At 38.0% G+C, this 22,914-nt stretch overlaps 1 protein-coding gene across 1 annotated transcript in view; it reads left to right on the forward strand.

The window, feature by feature from the left end:
- htr2cl1 (5-hydroxytryptamine (serotonin) receptor 2C, G protein-coupled-like 1) overlaps positions 1–22,914 on the forward strand; it is a 131,438-nt gene that overhangs the window by 17,354 nt on the left and 91,170 nt on the right. The window contains exon 2 of the mRNA XM_046852715.1: positions 12,090–12,257. The gene's annotated coding sequence lies outside the window, so the exon portion shown is untranslated. The remainder of the gene's footprint in view (positions 1–12,089; positions 12,258–22,914) is intronic.

Here is a 22,914-nt window from a genome sequence, read left to right on the forward strand (position 1 = left end):
TGTTTGGCGGGGGTTCCTTTGGGTAGCTCTCCGTTCAAGAAACATAAAAATATTTTCTGTGTCAGCATTGCAAAGTTGAACTCAAGCAGTGATTTTCACAAACCTTGACAGTGAAACGTAATTCACGCTTCCAGATTGTGTATATATCAGATCATTATTGTATTTTTTCAGCTCCTGAATGAAAATTTCTATTTGCTCTAGCACTAATTATACCTAGTCCTAGTCCAAAAGGAAACCATAGAGCAAAAAGCACCAGTTTAGGCCTTGATCAGATTTAATCTACTGTGAGTCTGGGAACGTACATTCATGCAGTAAATCTTCATGTCCCAGATGTTGGTGGAATGAGACCTGTAAGGATTAAACCTGTCAACATGATAAATGTGCCCCGACTTTCATGACTAAAGGAAAACGTTCTCTGCATTGCTAAGTCCTTAAGAATGTGTTTTACAAGAGTCGCTGGCTTCCTTATGTGGACTACTGAATGCTTAGAGGTGTTAAATACTGTTTATAATGTATGGAATTAAATGAGTGGGCAAGATTCGGTCCAATGCTGAGTGGACAGCTGAATTTTTTCTCTCATATACGTTTGCAAAAGTCATTATTATTTATTGTAAATTTAAATTAGTATTTTTTTGTAAATTAAGAAACAACTTATTTATATACATTTGATTGATTAATGGTTAATTTTAATATTTTGATATTTCCTGTTAATTATAATAAAGCAGCAATGAACAACTGCCCTCTCACTAGGCTTTTTTTTCTCTCTTAAAATTAAGTGCAAGTGCAAAGCGTTCCATTCTGACAACTTTTTCTGTGTTGAAAAAACAAAAGTTTTGCACTGGGGGCTCCTTTAAAAAAATATATAAATAGACATTTTTTTTTAATAAAATTAGGCAATATGAATGATTACTTACTTAAGTTATAATATACTATAGAACCGATAATGTATTGGACCAAGTTTATTAACACAAAATGTATTAGTTTACTATACAACTAAAACTACAGCTGCAGTTACAGAAGACGAATCAACACCATCTGACCTATCAGAATTAAAAAATCCAACAATACCATTAATTATAAAATGAGTTGCTTGTGTTACTCAGATCTTGATGTAATTCCATCTTAGCCCTTTGAAGCCAGGTTAAATCTGCCCTAATAAGATCATGGGAATTGTTAATCCACCTGTCAGTTTACATCCATTCAGCTGCCAGCTTTCTTTTCTTCTTTTCTTTCAAGATCCAAATCCGACAGGTCTCAAGCTAGAATCTCAGATCATTAGAAATATGGGCTCTTGTAATATTTATTATTAGCCTAAAGCTTTATAAAATCTGAGGATCCTAATTACGATACAGCTGTTTTCCAGGCTTAGATTTGCACATCATTGTAACATGAGATTGTGCTAATGATCAAAGTTTTCTTAAGTAAATCATGTGTTAGCGAGTTTGGATTTAAATAGCAGTAGCAGCAATCTTAGCGGTACACTATATAAGCAAAAGTATTGGGACACATATGCCATTCTTCCGCAAACTGCTAGCACAAAGTTGGAGGTACACAATTGTATCAATTGTAATTGAATAAGGAGACCCAAACCTGCTCCAGAATGACGATGCCCCTGCACACAAAGCCAACTCCATGAAGATTTGGTATTACATGGGTTGAAGTGAAATATCTTGAGTGGCCTGCTATAGACCTCTATCATATTAAAAACCTTCGGAATTCTGCACCCTAGGCCTCCTCACCCTACATCAGTACCTGACTTTACCAACACTTTTGTAGCTAATTGAGCACAAATCTCCACAAGCAAACTCCCAGAATAGTGGAGGGTATTATATCAACAAATAGGCACTTAATATGGAATGGGATGTTCAAACACATAGGAATCATATGGTCAGTGATTAGTTTTGATATACAGGAAACTAGTGTTGGAATATATGAATGAACAATGAATGATCAAAAATGTCAAATTTCAAACTCTTAGTTTGCTGACTGATCAATTAGTTTTATCCTGCAAAAAAGGTCATTGAACAATTGGAATTGTTATTGGCTTCCATAAGTATTCCTTGCCATTGTCATTTCACCACTTGATTTCCCTCAAAAGGTTAAGAAGTTATTCATTAGTATTCCTTCATTCGAGTATTCACTTGGTAGAGCAGCCCTTAGCTACAGTACCAGCTGCAAGTCTTCTGTGATGTGTATAGTATTAGCTTTCCATCTCTGCATTGTTATACAGTATTTCTGCCCACTGCTTTCCTATTTGTAGCAACTAAATATTCCAGGTGGAGTAAGTATTTCTGGAAGGCACTGTACATTGATTTTCCTATTGATTTGTAAAGTGACACTGAGTCATAGAAAGTAGTCACATCTGTTTTTTTTTCTATGGTCGTACCAAGTGTGAAATACTTGTAGCACTGTGGAAATGGATTGGCTTTGCTTTTTGAGTGCATGAGCCTGTGCGCTATTGTAGCTGGAACGCTGTGTTCGAGGGAATGTATCCTGTGTGCTTTAAAGTGTGTGTATGGCTGTGAGGCTTCTCCCTCAACTATCTCTCTCTCTCTCTGTCAATCCCCCCTTCTCTCTCTCTCTCTCTCTCTCTCTCTCTCTCTCTCTCTCTCTCTCTCTCTCTCTCTTGCTGCTCCGCTGCTGCAAATGGAAATTGTTCAGTAAAGGCACGCTAAATGGGATATGAATATTTAAACAGGTGTGTTTGCTTCCGGATAGCCCTTTAGTGTTTTTTTTTTTGGATGTGTGTAGGTGTGTGTGTGTGTGTGTGTTGTTTGAATGTGGTTTTTGGTGCACACCTGTACAATCTCTAATTTGGCAATCGAAAACAGCAGAGGTCCGAGTTTGTTCATTTGATTCAACTAACTAACAGACAGAATATTAATTTGGAAAAATGCCAGTTCACAGTTTCATCGTTTTCTGCGCTTTCTTCCACTCCATCTATATCTGTGCCATCTTTCTATCTATGCCTCGTTCTATCTTTCCGCCAAGCAATTATGTATGCTGCGCCCGGCAGCGTAGGCAGACCCTCCAGTGCTGTCAAGGTTGGTGTGCATTGGCAGATTTTATATGCCTGAATTTTTTATTTATTTTTTCGGGGGGGTGGGGGAATCACACATAATTCCACACTTCACTGCCCCTGGAGAAGCACACAGAAACCAGCATTAAGGCATACTTTGATTCTAAATATTTGGTCATCATGAAGCTCAGCAGTGGCTAATGTTAGTGGGTGGTCTAATGCAATCATACAACTGTTTTTAGCCTTAACATACAAACCAAACTGTTATATATACGTGTGTATGTATATATGTGTGTATGTATATATATATGTGTATATATACGTATATATATATATATATATATATATATATATATATATATATATATATATATATACACACACACACACACACACACACACACACACACACACACACACATATATATATATATATATATGTATGTATATGTATATATATATATATAAAACGCAGACATATACGCAGGATAACCCCTTTCTGTCAGGAGATAGAAAGCTTCAATGACATTAATCTGTGTGTGTGTGTGTGTGTGTGTGCATGTGCGTGTGTGTGTGTGTGTGTGTGTGTGTGAAAATATACAGTATTCACCACCCTGCCAAGTTTGATGGATCTAGATTCTGGAGGACTTTTACCCCGTAAAACACAAACACACATCAAAGATTTTCAATGCCCGCTACCTGTCGGTCATTGAAACACTCCTGAGAAAGAGAAATAGAGAGAGAGGGCAGAGGGAGAGATGAAAAGTGAGAGAGTAGGGGGTTGGAGTAGGGTGGTATATTGTAGAAAATGGAAGAAAATGCACCAGGAAAGATAAAAATACCTCAGGTTATTATCTCTCTTTCTTCGTTTCTCTGCTTGGTTCCAAACTAGCCTTTACCCCTGACTGACTTTCACTCACACACAAACACACAGCCATATTCTTTTTTTTTCTGCAGACAGACAGGTAACCCAACAGGGATTGTCCCCTCCCTGACTGTGTGTGTGTGTGTGTGGGTGGGAGAGAGAGAGCGAGAGAGAGAGAGAGAGAGAGAGAGAGAGAGAGAGAGAGAGAGAGAGAGAGAAGAGAGAGAGAGAGAGAGAGAGAGAGAGAGAGAGAGAGAGAGAGAGAGAGAAAAGCACACCAGGGTGTTCATCTCCCAGAATGCTTTGCTCAGTCTGGAAGGGCTTCCCAGTCCTCCCATTATCACAAGAATAGAAGACTTTTTTTTCCTTAATATTTAAGTTTAAGGCAGAAAGGCGGTAAAGAAGGAGGCAACAAGAATAGCATCAGAATAGCTTGGGTTACTGTCTGTTTGAAGTTTCCATGTTCGTGTGGATTTTTTTTTGGTTTCCTCCTACTTTCAAAAACTGCTAATAGGTAGATTGCGTTCTTTAAATTGCACTACAGTATTAAGTATTACAAAGAATAGATGTTTTAAAGATACTGTGGTAGCAATCTTTTTAATTCTTTTCTAATTCTTACATGTACTAAACAATAGGAAAATAAATAGGAGCTTCATTTTCCATAACAAAAGTATATATTTAGAAATATTGCAATATTTTTAATAAGCATTAAATAAATGTACTAAATTGCACATATCTTACTACCCTGCTATCGTGTCTAATACATCTGCCTTTTTCAAACCAACTATCTGCATGAAATCCCTCACCACATCCATAAACCTCCTCCTTGGTCTTTCTCTTTTCATCCTTCCTGGTGGCTCCATCCTCAGCATTCCCTTACCGATATACCCCATGTCCCTCCTCTGCACATGTCCAAACCATCTCAATTGCATCTCGCTCACCTTGTCACCAAAACGTCCTACATGTGCTGTCCCTCTAATAAACTCATTTCTAATCCTGTCCATCCTTGTCAGTCCCAATGAAAATCTCAGTATCTTCAGCTCTGCTACCTCCAGCTCCACCTCCTTCTTTTACTCAATGCCACTGTCTCTAATCCATACAACATCGCAGGTTTCACCACAGTCCTATAAACTTTCCCTTTCACTCTTGCAGATACTCTTCTATCACAAATCACTCCTGTCACTCTTCTCCACCCACTCCACCCTGCCTGCACTCTTTTCTTCACTTCTCTAACACACTCTCCATTACTTTGCACTGTTGACCCCAGGTACCTGAACTCCTCCACCTTCTTTACCTCTTCTCCCTGCAACCGCATCACTCCACTCCACTGCTCTCCCTCTCATTCACACACATGTACTCTGTCTTACTCCTACTGACTTTCATTCCCCTTCTCTCCAGCGCATACCTCCACCTCTCCAGGCTCTTCTCAACCTGCTCCCTACTCTCACCACAAATCACAATATCATCTGCAAACATCATAGTCCTTGGAGACTCCTGTCTGACCTCGTCCGTCAACCTGTCCATCAGCATGCTGAATTGCATCCATAAAAACTTTAAACAATAAATAATTAAATCAACCTCTCTGTTTGGTTCTTACAGATGCAAAATATTTCATATCGTTCAAAGAAAAAATTTTTTTACTTTCACATCACTTTCTGGTCCACCTGAGTTTTTTTCCAGGATGTTGTCTGCAATTATGGTGTATTTTTGATTATGGGCTTTTCTGAGTTAGCTGGCCCACGTACTTCTAAAAGGTTTTTTAAAAGCCATGTGTGAGTTTAGTTTACGCTGTGTTAAACTTGACAGCTGCTGCTGAAGACAGCTTTTTGCTCCAGTGGTGTCATAGGAAGTGGAATATTACAACACCTGGATGACACAACCAGCATCCAACCTGCGAGCTGTTTTTAGGTGTGTGTGTGTGTGTGTGTGTGTGTGTGTGTGTGTGTGTGTGTGTGTGCGTGTGTGTGCCTTTCAGCATGAGCACACACAGACCTATTTAGCAAGTGCTCCATCGTGCATTGTCTATTAATGGATTGGGTGTCTTTGGGTCAGCAAAGCCCAGCTAGGATGATGAAATGTTTGTTCTGCTTCAACTCTTTCTCTCCCTTGCTTCCCATCTCTAATTATAACGTTTACTTTTTTAAAATGATTATTATCTCTGTCTCCTCATCATAATGGCCATGTGACCTGTTGTTACAAACAGTTGTGAGTCCCCAGAATACCGGGGATTCCTCGTTTGACCTGCTTCACTAATATTATAATTATTAATATTACGACTAAAGTGAATGTTAATATTATTAGAACCTGCAGGACCCTACATCAGGTGTTTGTTTTATTTTTGTAGTGAGTGAATCCCAGAGAATTAAAGCCAAAAGCCATTTGTCCTGGAAGTCTTAATTTTGAAGCGTGTCAAGTTACAAAACTAATCTTTAAACTTTTTGATACCACCTCATATATATATATATATATATATATATATATATATATATATATATATATATATATATATATATATATATATATATATATACAGGGCAACCTTGATACTTGTGGGGGTTACGTTCTATGACCCCTAGCGAGTAACAAAAAATCGCAAGGTTTTGACTCTCTTTTTGATGGTTCCTTTTTACAAGGGGAATTGTACATGTATTGCACTGTAAACTCAACAAAAATTACTTGTCATAAATGTTTTATTTACTACTTCAAATGAATAATGCAATAATAACATAGTTTAAAAAAATTTTTTATGCAATTTATTAGTACAAACCCTGTTTTGAAATGTTACTCCTAACTTTCGAGCCACTCACGGCTTCTCGCGAACTATCAGATTTTCCACAAGTTACTTTTAGTCCGGTTCCACACACACACACACACACACATACACACACACACACACACACACACACACAGTATATTTATATATACTAGGGCTGTAAAAATCAACGTGTTAGTGCAAATTCATTTTAACGGCACTAATTTAGTAAAGCACAGTTAATGCAACGCACATTTCTGTTTGTCCAATTTTATTAAAAATAAGAATAAAACAAAATAAAAGAGGCGAAGAGCCTCAGCTTGCAATTTTCCAGTATGTCACCTTATTCCTCACATGACCCGTAATCCCTTTCATCACCAGCTGATTAGTCATCATACACCTCTTTCATGTCACACTAATCCCCATGCAGAACGTGAATATTCTCATGTTTTCTGCAAATGACGAGGCTAAGCCTTTACTGTGAATAGGTATAAACAACGCAGTTGTGGCCTTTATAGCTCCTATATGACTTCATAACTGTCAAATATTGTTTACTTTTGAACTGGTTTGCACTGAGATATGGAAAACTGTAATGTTTGTTTCTTTAATGCCACATGTCCAGTCAAAAAAAAGACTGCACTGCAAAAATATCCTCATTCATCATAGTCAGTAATGTACTACACTGATTGGCCACAACATTGAAACCAGTGACAGGTGAAGAAAATAACATTGATTATTGTTAAAGGCACCTGTCATGGGGTAGAACATAATTGACAGCAGGTCATCAACAGTTAGATATTGAATCTGATATGTTGAAAGAAGGAAAAATGAGTAAGCACCAGGATATAAGGGACTGTGTCATAGGCCAAATTGGGATGGCTATCAGACTGGGTCAGGGCTTTTCCGAAATGAAAAGTCTTGCAGGGTGTTCCTTGCATGCAGTTGCTGTTACTGGAACATGCAAGAGTGAGAAAGGATTTTGAGATTTCAATCAATCTGATTGGATTTCTGTGGCAAGTCTGATTCCTGTTGGGTCTACCTCGCAAGTTGCCAGTCCGTCTTGCAAGATTACAATGAATCATATAATCATTTTAAATGGTGTTATTGTAGAAAGTTGACCGAAAATTAGTGTGAAATGAGTAAAAATGCTTTGGAATATATATATATATATATATATATATATATATATATATATATATATATATATATATATATATATATATATATATGTAATGCAGAGTAAATTTTATTTGGAGTAAGAACTTGCTACTTCTGTTGATCTCTGAAAATTGGGATTGAAGCTCAAATTCTATTACTCGTGTCATTTCTATGCTAAGCAAAATCTGTCCATCATTTCCACAGCTCGCTTGTACAATTCCATTCACATACAGCTGATTACTAATCACACACACCTGTTTGTAATTACTCTAATTCTATTAAGCATCACTGTTCAGTGTGAAGGAACGTTTCCAGGTTTCCTGGATTTTTTGACCTTGTCCTTGCTCTGTTTGCCTGCTTTTCGCTCTTTCCCGATTAACTGCGTTTGGAGCCAAACCCTGAGCAGTCTGGCAATTACCTAGATATTTATTTATTTATTTATTTATTTTTATTTTTTTTTTTTTTAGTTAAAAGCAAAAGTACTATATTAAAAACATTTACTCTAGACTTGGCAGTGTTGAAGGGCATGAAAGTGCATGCAGGCAATTTCAATAATCTGAATGAGGGGCTCAAAAAAAATCAGCACTAGTCTAAAAAAATATTCCTTTCCTTCATTGACGTGTCCTTTCGAACCAAAATACCTTAAACCTCTTAAATACAGCCCAAATTGCACGAGGTGTGGGAGATCCTGATTATTTGTTATTTTGAAATGGGGATTAATCATAGTCTCATGACTTGGAGGTGGATGAAAAGTAAAAAAAAAAGTGGGATAGACACAGACGCTGTGTCTGGGTGTGCAGTTCATTTACATAAGGTGGTTTAACCAGACTGTTAGAAAGACTTTTGCTGATTTTTCAAGAGGACACAATTTTCGTGCAGGCTCACATACAGGCCTGTGAGGCTGAGATCAGTCAGTTTCACATCAAGCCATTAATTCCTCCTGCCTCCGGTTCCACTTTATAATTAAACGTTTCACTTAAATGAACAGGACACATTCCACAGTTAATGATTTTTTGGATTGTGTACATGAGTGAGCACTTGTTACCATCCTAGGGTGCCTTGAAAACGATGATCAAAAATGATCATCGTTTTAACTGTAATATTATTTATTGTTTCTGCCCTAGTTTGTCCTTGATCGAAACAACTATTTCATCCCAGATATCATCACCCAATTGTTACTAGATTAACCGGGACATAACACACAGTTTCAGCCCCATGTTAATCTTGAGTACCTATAGAGAAGTATTGCATCCTTTATATCGCCAAAGAATCTTTAGTTTTATCAGATTTATAAAAGAAAGATACAGCTTTACACTCTTTCTCTCCGAAAACAGCCGAGCACCCAGAGGTATGCCATGGGTGGAGCTAAAGAGTCGCTAAACAATAACACGGGAACAAAAACTTTATAGTCTAAAATTAACTAAGGCAAACAATCAGATCAATTTGTACATATTTCCAGAGTCGGATTCAGAATGGAACATCAAGAATGTCAGCAGCAATAACAACTCTTTCCTTCCCTTACATACAAAAACACACTCCTTTGGAGGCATTCTTTATTAGCATCTTTGCTCTTGGTTTCTTATATTAGCTGATTTCTTCGAATTATGATAGAGTTACTGACTAAAGGACATATTTAAAAGATGTGTTGGTCTTACTAGATATGCCATAGGTTATGTCACTGTCTCATCATTTAATGTTTTCAATACATTTCAAATATGCTGACATACTCTTTAAGAGTATTTGTCATGCAACTGAAACTAGTCAGAAATACCAACAAATGGTTATTCTGGGAAATATTTTAACAGTTAAGGGTTCATTAAGTTTTTAAACTGAGGTCTAATTAAATTTCTATGTAAAATTGGAAATGCTTTGTGTAGTGGGTTTTTCAGTAAGTAGAACTTAAGTGCAATTTAGACGTTTTTATTGTTGGTTTTATTACTGAGTGCACTGTAAATTTTGTTAGATTCTGAAAATGTAATATTGAGAAGCAGTTTATTTTGGTTCCTTCTTTGACCATTGACTTAAAAAAAAAACTTCACTAAATAAAATAGAAAACAAGTATAGGAAACAAGAACTGTAACTCGACCCATCAAGATTGATAACAACCATGAATAACAAATTGTGTGGTGCCAGGTGAGATAAGTATAAGTATTTAATAAGTATATTTTAATGTACCTTTCTTATATTATATTTTATTTTACTTTATTTTAATTGTACTGTGAGCATCTACAACCTAACAATATTCTTGTGTGATCAGTAAAAGATTCTGATTCTTATAAGGGTGAAAAGGAACAGGTGTGAGTGAGCAGTGACATGCAGGGGCTGATGGGTAATTCAGTACATGGCCATAATCTTGACCAGTATTATGTCTCAGTTTAACTGTGTAACAGAATGTTATCTGAAAGATCATAGATGTGTCTTTTAATAAAGTAAAAAAATAAAAAAAAGTCATTAAGTTTTTCTGCATAACACTTTCAACAATACATATCCATATCCTGAATTAGCATAATGAGCTTGTGACAGTGGCAAGAAAAACTCCCTGAGAGTACATGAGAAGGAAAACATTAATAAATAATAATTTTGTTTGTAATCCTCTAGAATTAATTTAGATCCTTACAACAAAAAGATCAAAAGATTGTGGATTAAAGCCGCACAGGACAGAATTTATGGACACCAACACGGATCTGAGGAAGTGCAGATGTTTATAGTAGCTAGATAGTAGATAAACTAGCAATATTTAAACAAGAGGTCATTTGTTAACACCGGATTTGTGTAGGATTCTTAGATTTATGCACCTCCAACATGTTTTGTCAAAATGATTGCATTTAAATGTAAATAGACCTATTAATTTTAATTTGAAAACCGTTTATGTGAGTACTAATTATTGCTTTTTTTACTCCTTATCTATCATCATGTAAAGTATAGCCTTAGTTTTCTTGGTATCTCTTTGAATATTGTGTGGGTTTTTCCTTTCAAGGATGTGAGAAGTGTTCAGCAAGCCCAGATGTTTAAATAAGTGAAGATATTCTCATTATTTTGAGTTTGGTTTTAAAAAGAAAGACATGCAGTGAAAATGAGAAATCTAGCAAAACATCTCATCAGCTTTCTCTAAGAACGAGGCAGGTAGTTGAAGACCATCTGCTTTTTAAAAGGCAGATGTTTAATGTTGCTGATTTGTATTATTTTTTTGACATGGACGTTATGCTGAAGTTGCCTGACTGCGTTACAGCCATATTGATTAAAGTTCAAGAAAGGCAAATTCAGCCTGACGAGCAGTAAATAGGAACAGCTCCAGAGCTTCCAGTACATGTGCAGACGAAACCTAATTAATATCCCAGTCATTGTGTGTGTGTGTGTGTGTGTGTGTGTGTGTGTGTGTGTGTGTGTGTGTGTGTGTTTTGGGGTGGTCATGCCCTGATGATGTGATGCTGCAGATGCTTTGTGTAAATGACACAATATTAGTTGCACATTCCACAGTATGATTTTAATTACAGCATTCTCATTTTCCCACCTGATTTAATGATTGCAGGCTTAGATGCAATTTCTCTTCTCTTCTCTTATCTTCTCTTCTCTTCTCTTCTCTTCTCTTCTCTTCTCTCTTCTCTTCTCTTCTCTTCTCTCTTGACACCAGGTGCACATTTATTCTCACCTTGTCTTTTTCTACTTTCCCATTGGCTACTTCACTTTGTTGCCTTATTTTTCTCTTCTCACCAATTGAAAACATGTGGATATAAAATCTTTCCTTGATGCGATGCCTTTACACTCAGTAGCATTATGTTTTCAGGTTGGCCATTAGATGTTGAAATTGATGGTCAAAAACGGTGGTCAAACATCCAAATGATTTTTCTTTTTTTCAATCGTGTTTTGATGTGTTTTGCTATTTCTGGCATACAAATTAGAAAGAGGAAGGTGCAAACTTGGCAGATGCCTCCCTGTCAAAGCAGTTGGCGTTGAGTTTAACTTGTTTTATTCCTGATTGATTCTTGGCTTGAGTGTTGATTGCTAGCACTGGTGAGTTGTTCAGGAAGCGCTCACAGCCTGATAGTCAGCAGTATTTTCTTTTTAGAGGAAGCTAAAACACCGGTTTGACACAATTTGCCTGAATGTCTATGCTTCTCTGCACGCTGTATGTTGCCTTCAGGTCACTTCACTATGACAATTGAGCATAGAGCACAGTGTTTTTTCCACTTCTACCCTTCATTTCAAGCACAAGCACTAGATACTGGCTGCGAATGCACCTGCTTTGTGTTTTGATCTTCCCCAGTGTAAAGTATTATCTCTCTCTCTCTCTACAGGTTTGAAATTTGGTGAGTAATTGGTTTCTCCTTCACTCCTCTTCCATGACAAACCGGAACGTGCCACCTCCACTGCATGCCATCCAAATGTGCAAGGGAACGGTTCGACTCCGAGACGCCTCTGCACTACCTGGAGGTGTCGTGTATGGACAGCTTCCTCCCAAATGAGTCAGTTTCTTTTCATACTATTACATATTTTCACAGTTTGGCAGGGCCGGGGAAAAAACCTCTATTATTACAGTCTGTATAAAAACTGCCACTTACCAGTAACAGCAACAGTCAGGCATACCGTGCGAAAGAGAGAAAGAGAAGCCCAGATTTTCCATTCAATTCAACATGTTTCCATATTAAGTTCATATCTGTTGTACTGTTTAAAAATAAATACAGAGGATTTTGATTCAACATACTCATCTCTAATCTTTTTAATGCGGCTCTGACAGCAAAATTATACACCGAATTCAGTTTATATTTCAGGTCTTTGATCATAATCGGTGACTTATTACACAGTAGTTCTAGTCATTCCGCTCTGCCTACTCGTGTTACTTATGAAGGACACAAAGAAAGTCACGCTCAACAGTAATTCACACTCAGTTTAAGTCTCTTATCACAATATAGGCCACTACAGTAATTCAATGCAACATAAGATGCTTGCTCATTGAATAACCGTAGCATTAACTGAGATGAAGTGTTTATGCTTATTTGCATATGTAAAGCTTTAGTCTGAAATGTATTTTATTATCCTCAAATAGTTTTCTTCAGAATTTGAAGAACTTATATATTTTTGTCCTTGATCAAATGGAATGGCGTATTGGAAAAGTATAGTTGGTTGAAATAGGACCATGGCTTGAACTTTGCTTAATTTACTCACAACATACACATACAGTTTGGATTAGTTTACCAGTTAGTTTAGCAGTGGTCTGGCTGAATTTAGCTAAGCTCTGCTGAATATTCTTGGAGGTTTTTTGTTCAATAAAGCTACAGCTAAAGTTAAAGGTGAGCAAAAATAAAACCTTTAAAACATACCATAAGTTAGATAATCACATTATATAACATACAAACGTGGACAAAATTGTTGGTACCCTTCGGTCAATGAAAGAAAAACTCACAATGGTCACAGAAAAAACTTTAATCTGACAAAAGTAATAATAAATAAAAATTCTATGAATGTTAACCAATGAAAGTCAGACATTGCTTTTCAACCATGCTTCAACGGAATTGTTTAAAAAATTAACTCATGGAACAGGCCTGGACAAAAATGATGGTACCCCTAAATTAATATTTTGTTGCACAACCTTTTGAGGCAATCACTGCAATCAGACGATTCCTGTAACTGTCAATGAGACTTCTGCACCCTTCAGCAGGTATTTTGGCCCACTCCTCATGAGCAAACTGCTCTGGTTGTTTCCGGTTTATAGGGTGTCTTTTCCAGACGGCATGTTTCAGCTGCTTCCAAAGATGGTCAGGCTCATAGAAGGCCACTTTAGAATAGTCCAATGTTTTCCTCTTAGCCATTCTTGGGTGTTTTTAGTTGTGTGTTTTGGGTCATTGTCCTGTTGCAGGACCCATGACCTGCGACTAAGACCAAGCTTTCTGACACTGGCCAGCACATTTCTCTCTAGAATCCCTTGATAGTCTTCAGATTTTATTGTACCCTGCACAGATTCAAGACACCCTGTGCCAGATGCAGCCCCAGAACATAACAGAGCCTCCTCCATGTTTCACAGTAGGGACAGTGTTCTTTTCTTGATATGCTTAATTTTTCCGTCTGTGAACATAGAGCTGATGTGCCTTGGCAAAAAGTTCAATTTTTGTCTCATCTGTCCATAGAACATTCTCCCAGAAGCTTTGTGGCTTGTCAACATGTAGTTTGGCATATTCCAGTCTAGCTTTTTTATGATTTGTTTTCAACAATCGTGTCCTCCTTGGTCGTCTCCCATGTAGTCCACTTTGGCTCAAACAACGACGGATGGTGCGATCTGACACTGATGTTCCTTGAGCTTGGAGTTCACCTTGGATCTCTTAAGAAGTTTTTCTGGGCTCTTTTGTTACCATTCAGATTATCCGTCTCTTTGATTTGTCATCAATTTTTGTCTCATCTGTCCATAGGACATTCTCCCAGAAGCTTTGTGGCTTGTCAACATGTAGTTTGGCATATTCCAGTCTAGCTTTTTTATGATTTGTTTTCAACAATCGTGTCCTCCTTGGTCGTCTCCCATGTAGTCCACTTTGGCTTAAACAACGATGGATGGTGCGATCTGACACTGATGTTCCTTGAGCATGGAGTTCACCTTGGATCTCTTTAGAAGTCTTTCTGGGCTCTTTTGTTACCATTCGGATTATCCGTCTCTTTGATTTGTCATCAATTTTTGTCTCATCTGTCCATAGGACATTCTCCCAGAAGCTTTGTGGCTTGTCAACATGTAGTTTGGCATATTCCAGTCTAGCTTTTTTATGATTTGTTTTCAACAATCGTGTCCTCCTTGGTCGTCTCCCATGTAGTCCACTTTGGCTTAAACAACGATGGATGGTGCGATCTGACACTGATGTTCCTTGAGCTTGGAGTTCACCTTGGATCTCTTAAGAAGTTTTTCTGGGCTCTTTTGTTACCATTCAGATTATCCGTCTCTTTGATTTGTCATCAATTTTCCTCCTGCGGCGTGCAACTGTAGTCACAGGAACATCCAGCTGCTTGGAGATGGTCTTATAGCTGTTACATTTATCATGCTTGTCTAAAATTTTCTATCTAATCTCCTGAGACAACTCTTTCCTTCGCTTCCTCTGGTCCATGTTGAGTGTGGTACACACTGTCACCAGACAACACAGTGACTACCTGGAGCCCTATATATAGGCCCAGTGACTGATTACAAGATTGTAGACACCTGTGATGCTAATTAGTGGAAACACCTTGAATTAACATGTCCCTTTGGTCACATTATTTTCAGTCTTTTCTAGGGGTACCATTATTTTTGTCTAGGCCTGTTCCATGAGTTTATTTTTTTAAATAATTCCGTTAAAAAACAATGTCTGACTTTCATTGGCTAACATTCATATAATTTTGATTTATTATTACTTTTGTCAGAATAAAGTTTTTTCTGTGACCATTGTGAGTTTTTCTCTCATTGACCGAAGGGTACCAACAATTTTGTCCACATGTGTAGAGAAAAGTATTGGGACAGCTAGGCTTCAAGCCATACGTGGACCTTCCTCACACTGTTACCACAATCTTGGATGCAGATGATTGTATAGGATGTCTTCGGATGTTTTTCCCTAGAACTTGAACCTGGAAACTCAAACCTGTTGACAGTACCCCTGTGCATAAAGTAATCTTAATGAAGATGTGGTTTACATGGTTTAGAGTGGAAGATCTTGAGTGGCCTGCTGGCTTTGACCTCATCCCTATTTGAATATCTTTGGGATGAATTAGAGCAGTGACGGCATCCAGACCTCCTCACTTCACTTACATGACATTGCGGCTAAATGAGCACAAATCTCCACAAGCACAATCCAAAATCTAATCTACAGCAAATGCACATACAAATCTTATGGCCAGGTGCCCCCAAGCTTTTTGTCTGTGTAGTGTGTTTAACATTAAATATAATTTTATTTTTATTTAATGAACTTTACACATCATGTGGTTTGTTGTATCATTAATTAATTAAACTAACATAGTACAGCTGATGGAAAGCATTTAGAAAGGGATGATGTAGAAAAGAAAAGATGGCTTGCCATTATCAATGAAGGTATCATGAGTCATAATACTATTATAATAACGAGGCAGTGGTTTCCAAATGCGCGCTGTACCTTTATTTTATTCTTTTTCCAATAATGCATTGATACTTCAGTAAATGGCAGACATCTACAATAGCTAGCAGACTATTCTGAAATCATCTCTTAATAAATAAAGTCTGTATGAATCATGGAGTCAGCGGTTGGGTTTTCCAGCCTCCTCATTGTGCATGCTGTGTGTCTTCAGTGTAGTTCACACAGCGCCTGCAATGTGGAGGTCAGGAGACTCTGAGACATCGAGCTAACAATAACCACATCAGACTACTGGCAGTGCGTTGTGCCAATAAAACTGCACTGTCAATGCATCATCAGCTATTTTCATAATACCTCTGTGCTTTATTTGCGAAATGAAAAAAGCTTTGCTTAAACATTAAAGAAGATTTACAGCTGCGAGTAAAGTAAGAGCAGGCCGTTAAATAAAGTTTTTGAACAAGGCTCTTTCCTCTTTATGTAATTATGTCTTGCAGTAAGCTTTGGAAAGTGCAGTAGTGCCAGAGCTCCACAAGGGAAGCAAACAATTATTACTGTAAGCGGTAAAAAGGAGCATTGATTTCAAACACTGAACTATGTTCTGCAACAGACTTCATACTTTAATTTAATTCTCATTCTGCAGAAAGAGGAACCCGTTAGAAGAAGTTGTTTTCATCATCGCTATTTAATCTTTCTGCACTCAGAGACCGTGCTCATTCAATCTGACATTTATTAATTAAAGCTGCTATGGAGTCAATTCACCGGCCATACAACAACTCCTTTATTTTATCCTATTATCTATAAGGAAAAGTCCACAGGCGTATTCATTTAGCTACACCATGTTTTATTGTTTTCTTAAAGAAGAAAAAAACATGAAGAACAAACTTTCTCCTCTTTCCCTCGGCTATTGTAGTCAGGGTCGTGTCCTTACCCCAGTGTTCAACTCTCACAAACACCTCTTATTGTCTACTGAGGAGCTGCACTGAAAGCAAAGTATTCCACTAAAGCAACTCCATACATACTGTAGGACCAGAAAGAAAGAAAGAAAGGAAGAAAGAAAGAAAGAAAGAAAGAAAGAAAGAAAGAAAGAAAGAAAGAAAGAAAGAAAGAAAGAAAGACAAACAATGAACGAAAAAAAGAGAGAAAGAAAGAAAGGCAAACAAAGAACAAAAGAAAAAAAAAAGGAAATTATGTAGGAGGAAGGAAAGAAAGAATGAGAGTTTTATTATGGATAGGTAGCTGTAAATTGTAAATTTCCCATTAGGATGAATAAAGTATATATATATATATATATATATATATATATATATATATATATATATATATATATATATATAGAGAGAGAGAGAGAGAGAGAGAGAGAGAGAGAGAGAGAGAGAGAGAGAGAGAGAGAGAGAGAGAGAGAGAGACAGACTGACAGATGGAGAGAGAGAAGGAGAGAGAGAGAGAGAGAGAGAGAGAAAGCGAGAGAGAGACAGACAGACAGACAGACAGACAGAGAGAGAGAGAGAGAGAGAGAGAGAGAAGGAAACTGTGTGAGCCACACTGAAGATGTGTGTGTTTGTTTGTGTGTGTCACGGGCAGTGAAGATGACAGGAAAGTCTGCTCAGGCTGCAGTTGCCTGACAAGCTCTCAGGGGTCTCTGTCCATACACTAAGTCAGGGGGGAAACGTGTGTGTTTGTGTGTGTGTGTGTGTGAAAGAACAAGGAAAAGTCCATTTTTTTTCTACCTTGTGTGTGTGTTACCTTTAAGTGGCAGAAGACGTATTTTCACACACAGTGAGAATGAGTTGTGCTGCGCATCACTGAGACTTGATGTCTGTGGGTGTTTTATATAATGGTGTTTTACTGCAGTAATCTGCACAAACCCGGTGTGTGTATGTGTATGTGTGTGTGTGGTAAAGGCAGTGCAGTTGGTTGTGGAGGTGCTGGTCCTCACAGTGGCTGAAGGCTGACTCCAGGTTGCTGTTGATTTTTCTAGCCTTTCCTTTTTTTCCCTCAGAAAAAATCTGAAACCCGACCTATACACATTAGAGAGAAAAAATGGTTTTGACGAGGCTTTCTGAAGAGTCAGAGAATGAACTGCTTTTACTGGTACTGTTTTTTTCCCCTCAAACACTCCCAACCATCTTGAGGACGGATAGAAAATCGGTTTCTATAGGTGAAACACAGGAGTTGAAAGTTTCCGTGGATCTATAATAAACTCCATTATAAAAATCAATAGAATGGTTTCTGTCGCTGCGAGTGTGTGTGAGATAAAAGCCATGAGATGTGAGTCTGAAATTCGTGGTCCTGAAAAGTAGACACTCAGTCTGCAGCTGAAAAATGACAACCGTATGGCCGATTTTTGTCATTTTTTTATTCATCAGCATAAGCCCATTGTGCTGCAAATTAGGCCGATTATTAGGCAGGCGCATCTGACACACCAAACCGTGCATGTACGTGCGCTTGCGTGATAGAGCAGAACACTCCCATACCAGCAGGTGGCAGTATGTTGTATTTGGCAGCCAATCTGAGAAACTGGGAGCGCTACAACTGTAAATATATAAAGCAAGCAGTGTTTACACCTGCTGCGATCATTACTAACGGTCTTGTGTAGCTTTTTTCAATCATGTCTGCTTGCAACAGTTGGAAAGACAAGCGCAAGAATGACAACAAGCGTGTTTCGTGTTTTTTTTTTATTTTTTATGCTCATTTGCTAAACTAATTAGCTTATTGGATTTTCTTTCTCGCTAACGTGTTCAGCCACCAATTCGACGTGCAGAATCAGCCGAAAAACAGCTGAAGCCGTCCGACTGAGGCCAAGGGTGCCGCAAAATACTAAAGCCGACCGACACGCAAACTCACCTAAAATTAAAATAAATAAATTACAGACGGCTGGCAATCAGCTTGTTGTGCACCTGGCTTTAAGTTCTTATCATTCTTTCTTAATCTAGCCTTGTATTTTTCATTGGTTAAATAGGATGCAGTTTTTGGAGAGAGAATGAGAATAACATTAGGAGAGAGAATGAGAATAACATTTAGAGAGAATGAGAATAACATTGGAAGAGAGAATGAGAATAACATTTAGAGAGAGAATGAGAATAACATTTAGAGAGAATAAGAATTACTTCTGGAGAGAATGAGAATAAAATTTTGAGAGAGAATGAGAATAAAATTAGGAGAGAGAACAAGAATAACATTAGGAGAGAGAACAAGAATAACATTAGGAGAGAGAATAAGAATAACATTGGGAGAGAGAATAAGAATAGCATTTAGAGAGAGAATATGAATAACATTTTGGACTGTAATAACTGTTTTGTTAAAGAGCCTTCATCCAGCTGTAGTTTAGGATACAGGTAGAAACGGGGACCTGATAACATATGCACTGATTGGAGTGGGCTTGTGATAATATTTAAATTAGATAACTTGTTACTTTGACTTATTATCTCAGTATTACTGAATAATCAAAGCCCATCATTTATTAGTAAAACTAATACATTGCTTTTATATACACTAATTCCCAGGTTGTGTGGATTGTTTTTAGAATTTATTTGAAATTGACTGTATTCATCTAACAATGTGTAATTGACAGGTATAGTACACCAAGTTCAGTCTATTAGCATTATAGAATTCTTAATGTTGGAAGTAAAAAGGAATAACAATATAATCAAATAACATCTTCATCATCATCATCATCATTATCATATCTTGAAATAATGAGATATTGCACTGAAATAATGACGTAGTACTTTTTTACTAAGTTATTGCTTCAGTTAATTTGCACAGTTCCTGCCTGACTTTTCAACATTGCTTAAATTGCTTAAATATTTTTTTCCTTGTTTAAAATTCAGTACTAAGGCTGGAGGGAAAAATACAGACTTTCAGTTCTCTAAACTCATTTGGCCTCGTGAAGCTGCGTGCAAGACATTTAATTAGTCTAGGAGTTAGCATTAATAATGAGTTGCAGCAGTATGTTGGCTTTCTGCTGTAAATGATTAGAGAGGGGCAGATCTCAGTCTCTCCTCGTTTACGCGATGGGACTTTTAGAGACGTTTCAGTGTCTCAGTTGTTTTAAGACTCATACACAGGGCTTAGGAACGTTTTACGTGATTCACAGAGGTTTACAACTGCTTAATCAGCTACTGATCTTTCCAGGATTTAAATGCTGGATAACACTTGATTAGATTACAATGTTCTGTCTTTTTATTGGAGCTGTACAGATTTCTAGTCCTGTACTTTCCACTGCAAACTGCAGACATTAGATTCATTTTGGCATTATTTACTAGCTTACAGTTTTGGAGTTACTGAAGTTTGGATTAAACTCATTTAATTAAGTGACCAGGCAAAACAGGTTAATAACTTAAGGCCCTTGATAATAAATATAATAACTTCTGTACTGGTGTGTTGTGATTTCCAGCACTGTAATTAAATTAAAAATCAGACTCCCTGCAGCTCCCTGCCCACACTACACAATACCACTGAGGGGAAAATATAAGCGTGTAATAGTTTCATAATTTTTAGTTAGTAAGTTTTGTGTGTGTGTGGTTTTGTGTTCTTTATATATTAAAATAATATTCATTTATAACAGGAAGTTGTCTGGCTCACAGTTTAGCAACAACTTTTTCATTTAACCTGTTAGCCTTCGCCACAGCGTTTGGGACTCACAGCTGAAAATGCCCTACCTAAATTTGGGCTACATATTCAATTTAATGAATCTTTCTGTTCAGCTAAGCGCTTGTGTGTGAATCTGTGCAGTCATGCTTACATGCAAGCATAATTTTGACTGCATGTTCCTTCTTGCCCCGCTTTGTTTTTTTGCTTAGTTTAGGAGCATGCTTAGTCGGCTCTTGAAGTAATCAACATGTGGCTGTGCGCTCCCAGCTGCTGGCCGAGCTGCCGTTCCCCGGGGAAAGCACTTGTTCGGCGGTTCATTCTCCCGGTGCATGTAACGCAGTGCTTCGTATTTTTTCCTCTGAGGAGAGAGAATTTTGGGAGAGCGCCCGTCTCCTTCTGGTGGCACCTCATTGGCCGGGCATGCCATGGTTCGCAGACCTGGTGTCCCTCCTCGAGGGACCTCCTTGGGAAATTCCTCCCAGGAGGGATCTACTCTTTTAGGCAGGGGAGACCCTGGTTCACCCCTGCCCAGAGTTATGGAGGCAATGGCTGTATGCCGCTAGATGGCATTAGTTCACCACGTGGTGTGAGCACCACCAGTTAGACCCAGTCAACTGCCCGGTTGGTTTAGTTCTAGAGTTCTTGCAGGAACAGTTTGCCACAGGGTTGGCTTCTTCAACCCTAAAGGTTTACGTGTCCGCTATCGCGGCTTATAATCCCCCGTCTGCGGGGCAGTCGCCGGGTAGACACCCTCTTGGACACGTTTTCTCTGCGCCGGGGATGCGACCCAGAGTGCCTGTGTGGGACTTGGCCGTTGTGCTGGCGGTTCTATCTGAGCCCCCCTTCGATCCCTTGGCTGAAGTGGCCCTTAGGTACTTGTCTATAAAGACCGCTTTCCTTCTGGCAATTTCCTCCCTGAAGAGGGTCGGGGACCTACAGGCTCTTTTCATGGCCTTGTCTCTCCTGGAGTTTGCCCCTGGCATGGCCAGTGCTTTCGTCTACCCAAAACCTGAGTACGTACCTAAGGTGCCTACGGCTGCCCAATGACCTGTCGTGCTGCAGGCATTCTGCCCTCCTCCGTTCTTAGCCCCCAACCAGGAGAAGCAAAAGTTTTTTTAGTGTGTGGTCTTATTTGTTTTGTAACACTATATTCTACCAGCCATATTTGTTTTTTTTACCGTGAAGATGACTTTTTTTATGTGACAGTTATTCCAAAACATATACAAACAATACACTATTTAAAGTACTGTGACGTAAAAACAAAAGAATAACTATCTAAATTACAGCACTATTGGAGCAAAAATGCTTTACGGCACGTTGTTCAGTGGACCCTTATCTTTCCTAATAAATATTTGCAGCAGTGGATGTGTTTGTGACTGGTTATTACCATAATAATGTAAGTGGTGCATTTTTTTGTGCATGGTGAAATTTTGTGCATGGTGAAATTCTTCCTTTGCATATCCTAGTGATGGGAAGCTTTTGTTTTTTGAGTGCAGGGTCAGCCATGATACAGCACCCCTGGAGCACAGGGTGTTTAAGGGCCTTGCTCATGTGTGGCAACCTGCCAATACTGGAACCAATGAGCTTCCATTTGCCACTTACCATTTTTTACTTACCACTTTTTCTCAAATGTTAAGTTTTTTTTTTTTTTTTTATGCAGAAGAAAAATATATGGTTAGATATTATATTATAAATTATAGGTGCTGAAGAAATGCTTAAGGTACATGTTAGGAAACCCTGAACTCTGTTTTTATCTTTTAACGAGTTTTTATTTATACCAAAGGTATTACAGCACAATATGATGATTTGTCCGAGAAAACGCAGTAAGCGAATGCTGGGTTAACCTAAGACTCTGACCCTGTTTGTTCCAGTTTAGTAAACTATACACTGCTGGACAGAAAACTCTGCAGTGCAGGCTTGCAGTGACCCTTGTAATATTTTGCTAAAAAAGTAATGCCGCTTCAGGGGTTTCATTTTCTTTAAACTGTGTAATTTGTTTATTGTAAATTAGGCATATTATCGACTCTAATGTTTGACCCGGTGATGTCTGATCGAAACTGATCTCTATGCAACAGTCAGGGTGATTTTCTATATCACAGGCAACACAGCTCTCAGCTATTTTGATGGTGTAAAGTTTTAAAGTGTATTTTGTTTAACTAAATCTTAACCAGCCTAATTCTGATAGTTGAAGATGAAGTGCACTATTCCTGTACTTCTCTTTTCAAAAAGTACTTCCTGTATTTATTTAAGAAAAAGTACAAAAGTACTTGCTTCTGAACTAATCTTGCGTATCAAAAGTAAAAGGACTAACCCATAAGAATGATATTTTGATAATTTATGTAATTCAGTATTTTTTTCTCTTGCACATCACACTTCTTTGAAGAGAGCGTGTTCTATGCTTACACTCTCACAGTGAAACTTTACTCTGCCGAATCTCTTCTGCGACAGGTTCTGAGTTAATGCGGTTTAATGT

This window comes from Silurus meridionalis, chromosome 6 (genome assembly GCF_014805685.1).
Source record: "Silurus meridionalis isolate SWU-2019-XX chromosome 6, ASM1480568v1, whole genome shotgun sequence".
Classification (NCBI taxonomy): Eukaryota; Metazoa; Chordata; class Actinopteri; order Siluriformes; family Siluridae; genus Silurus; species Silurus meridionalis.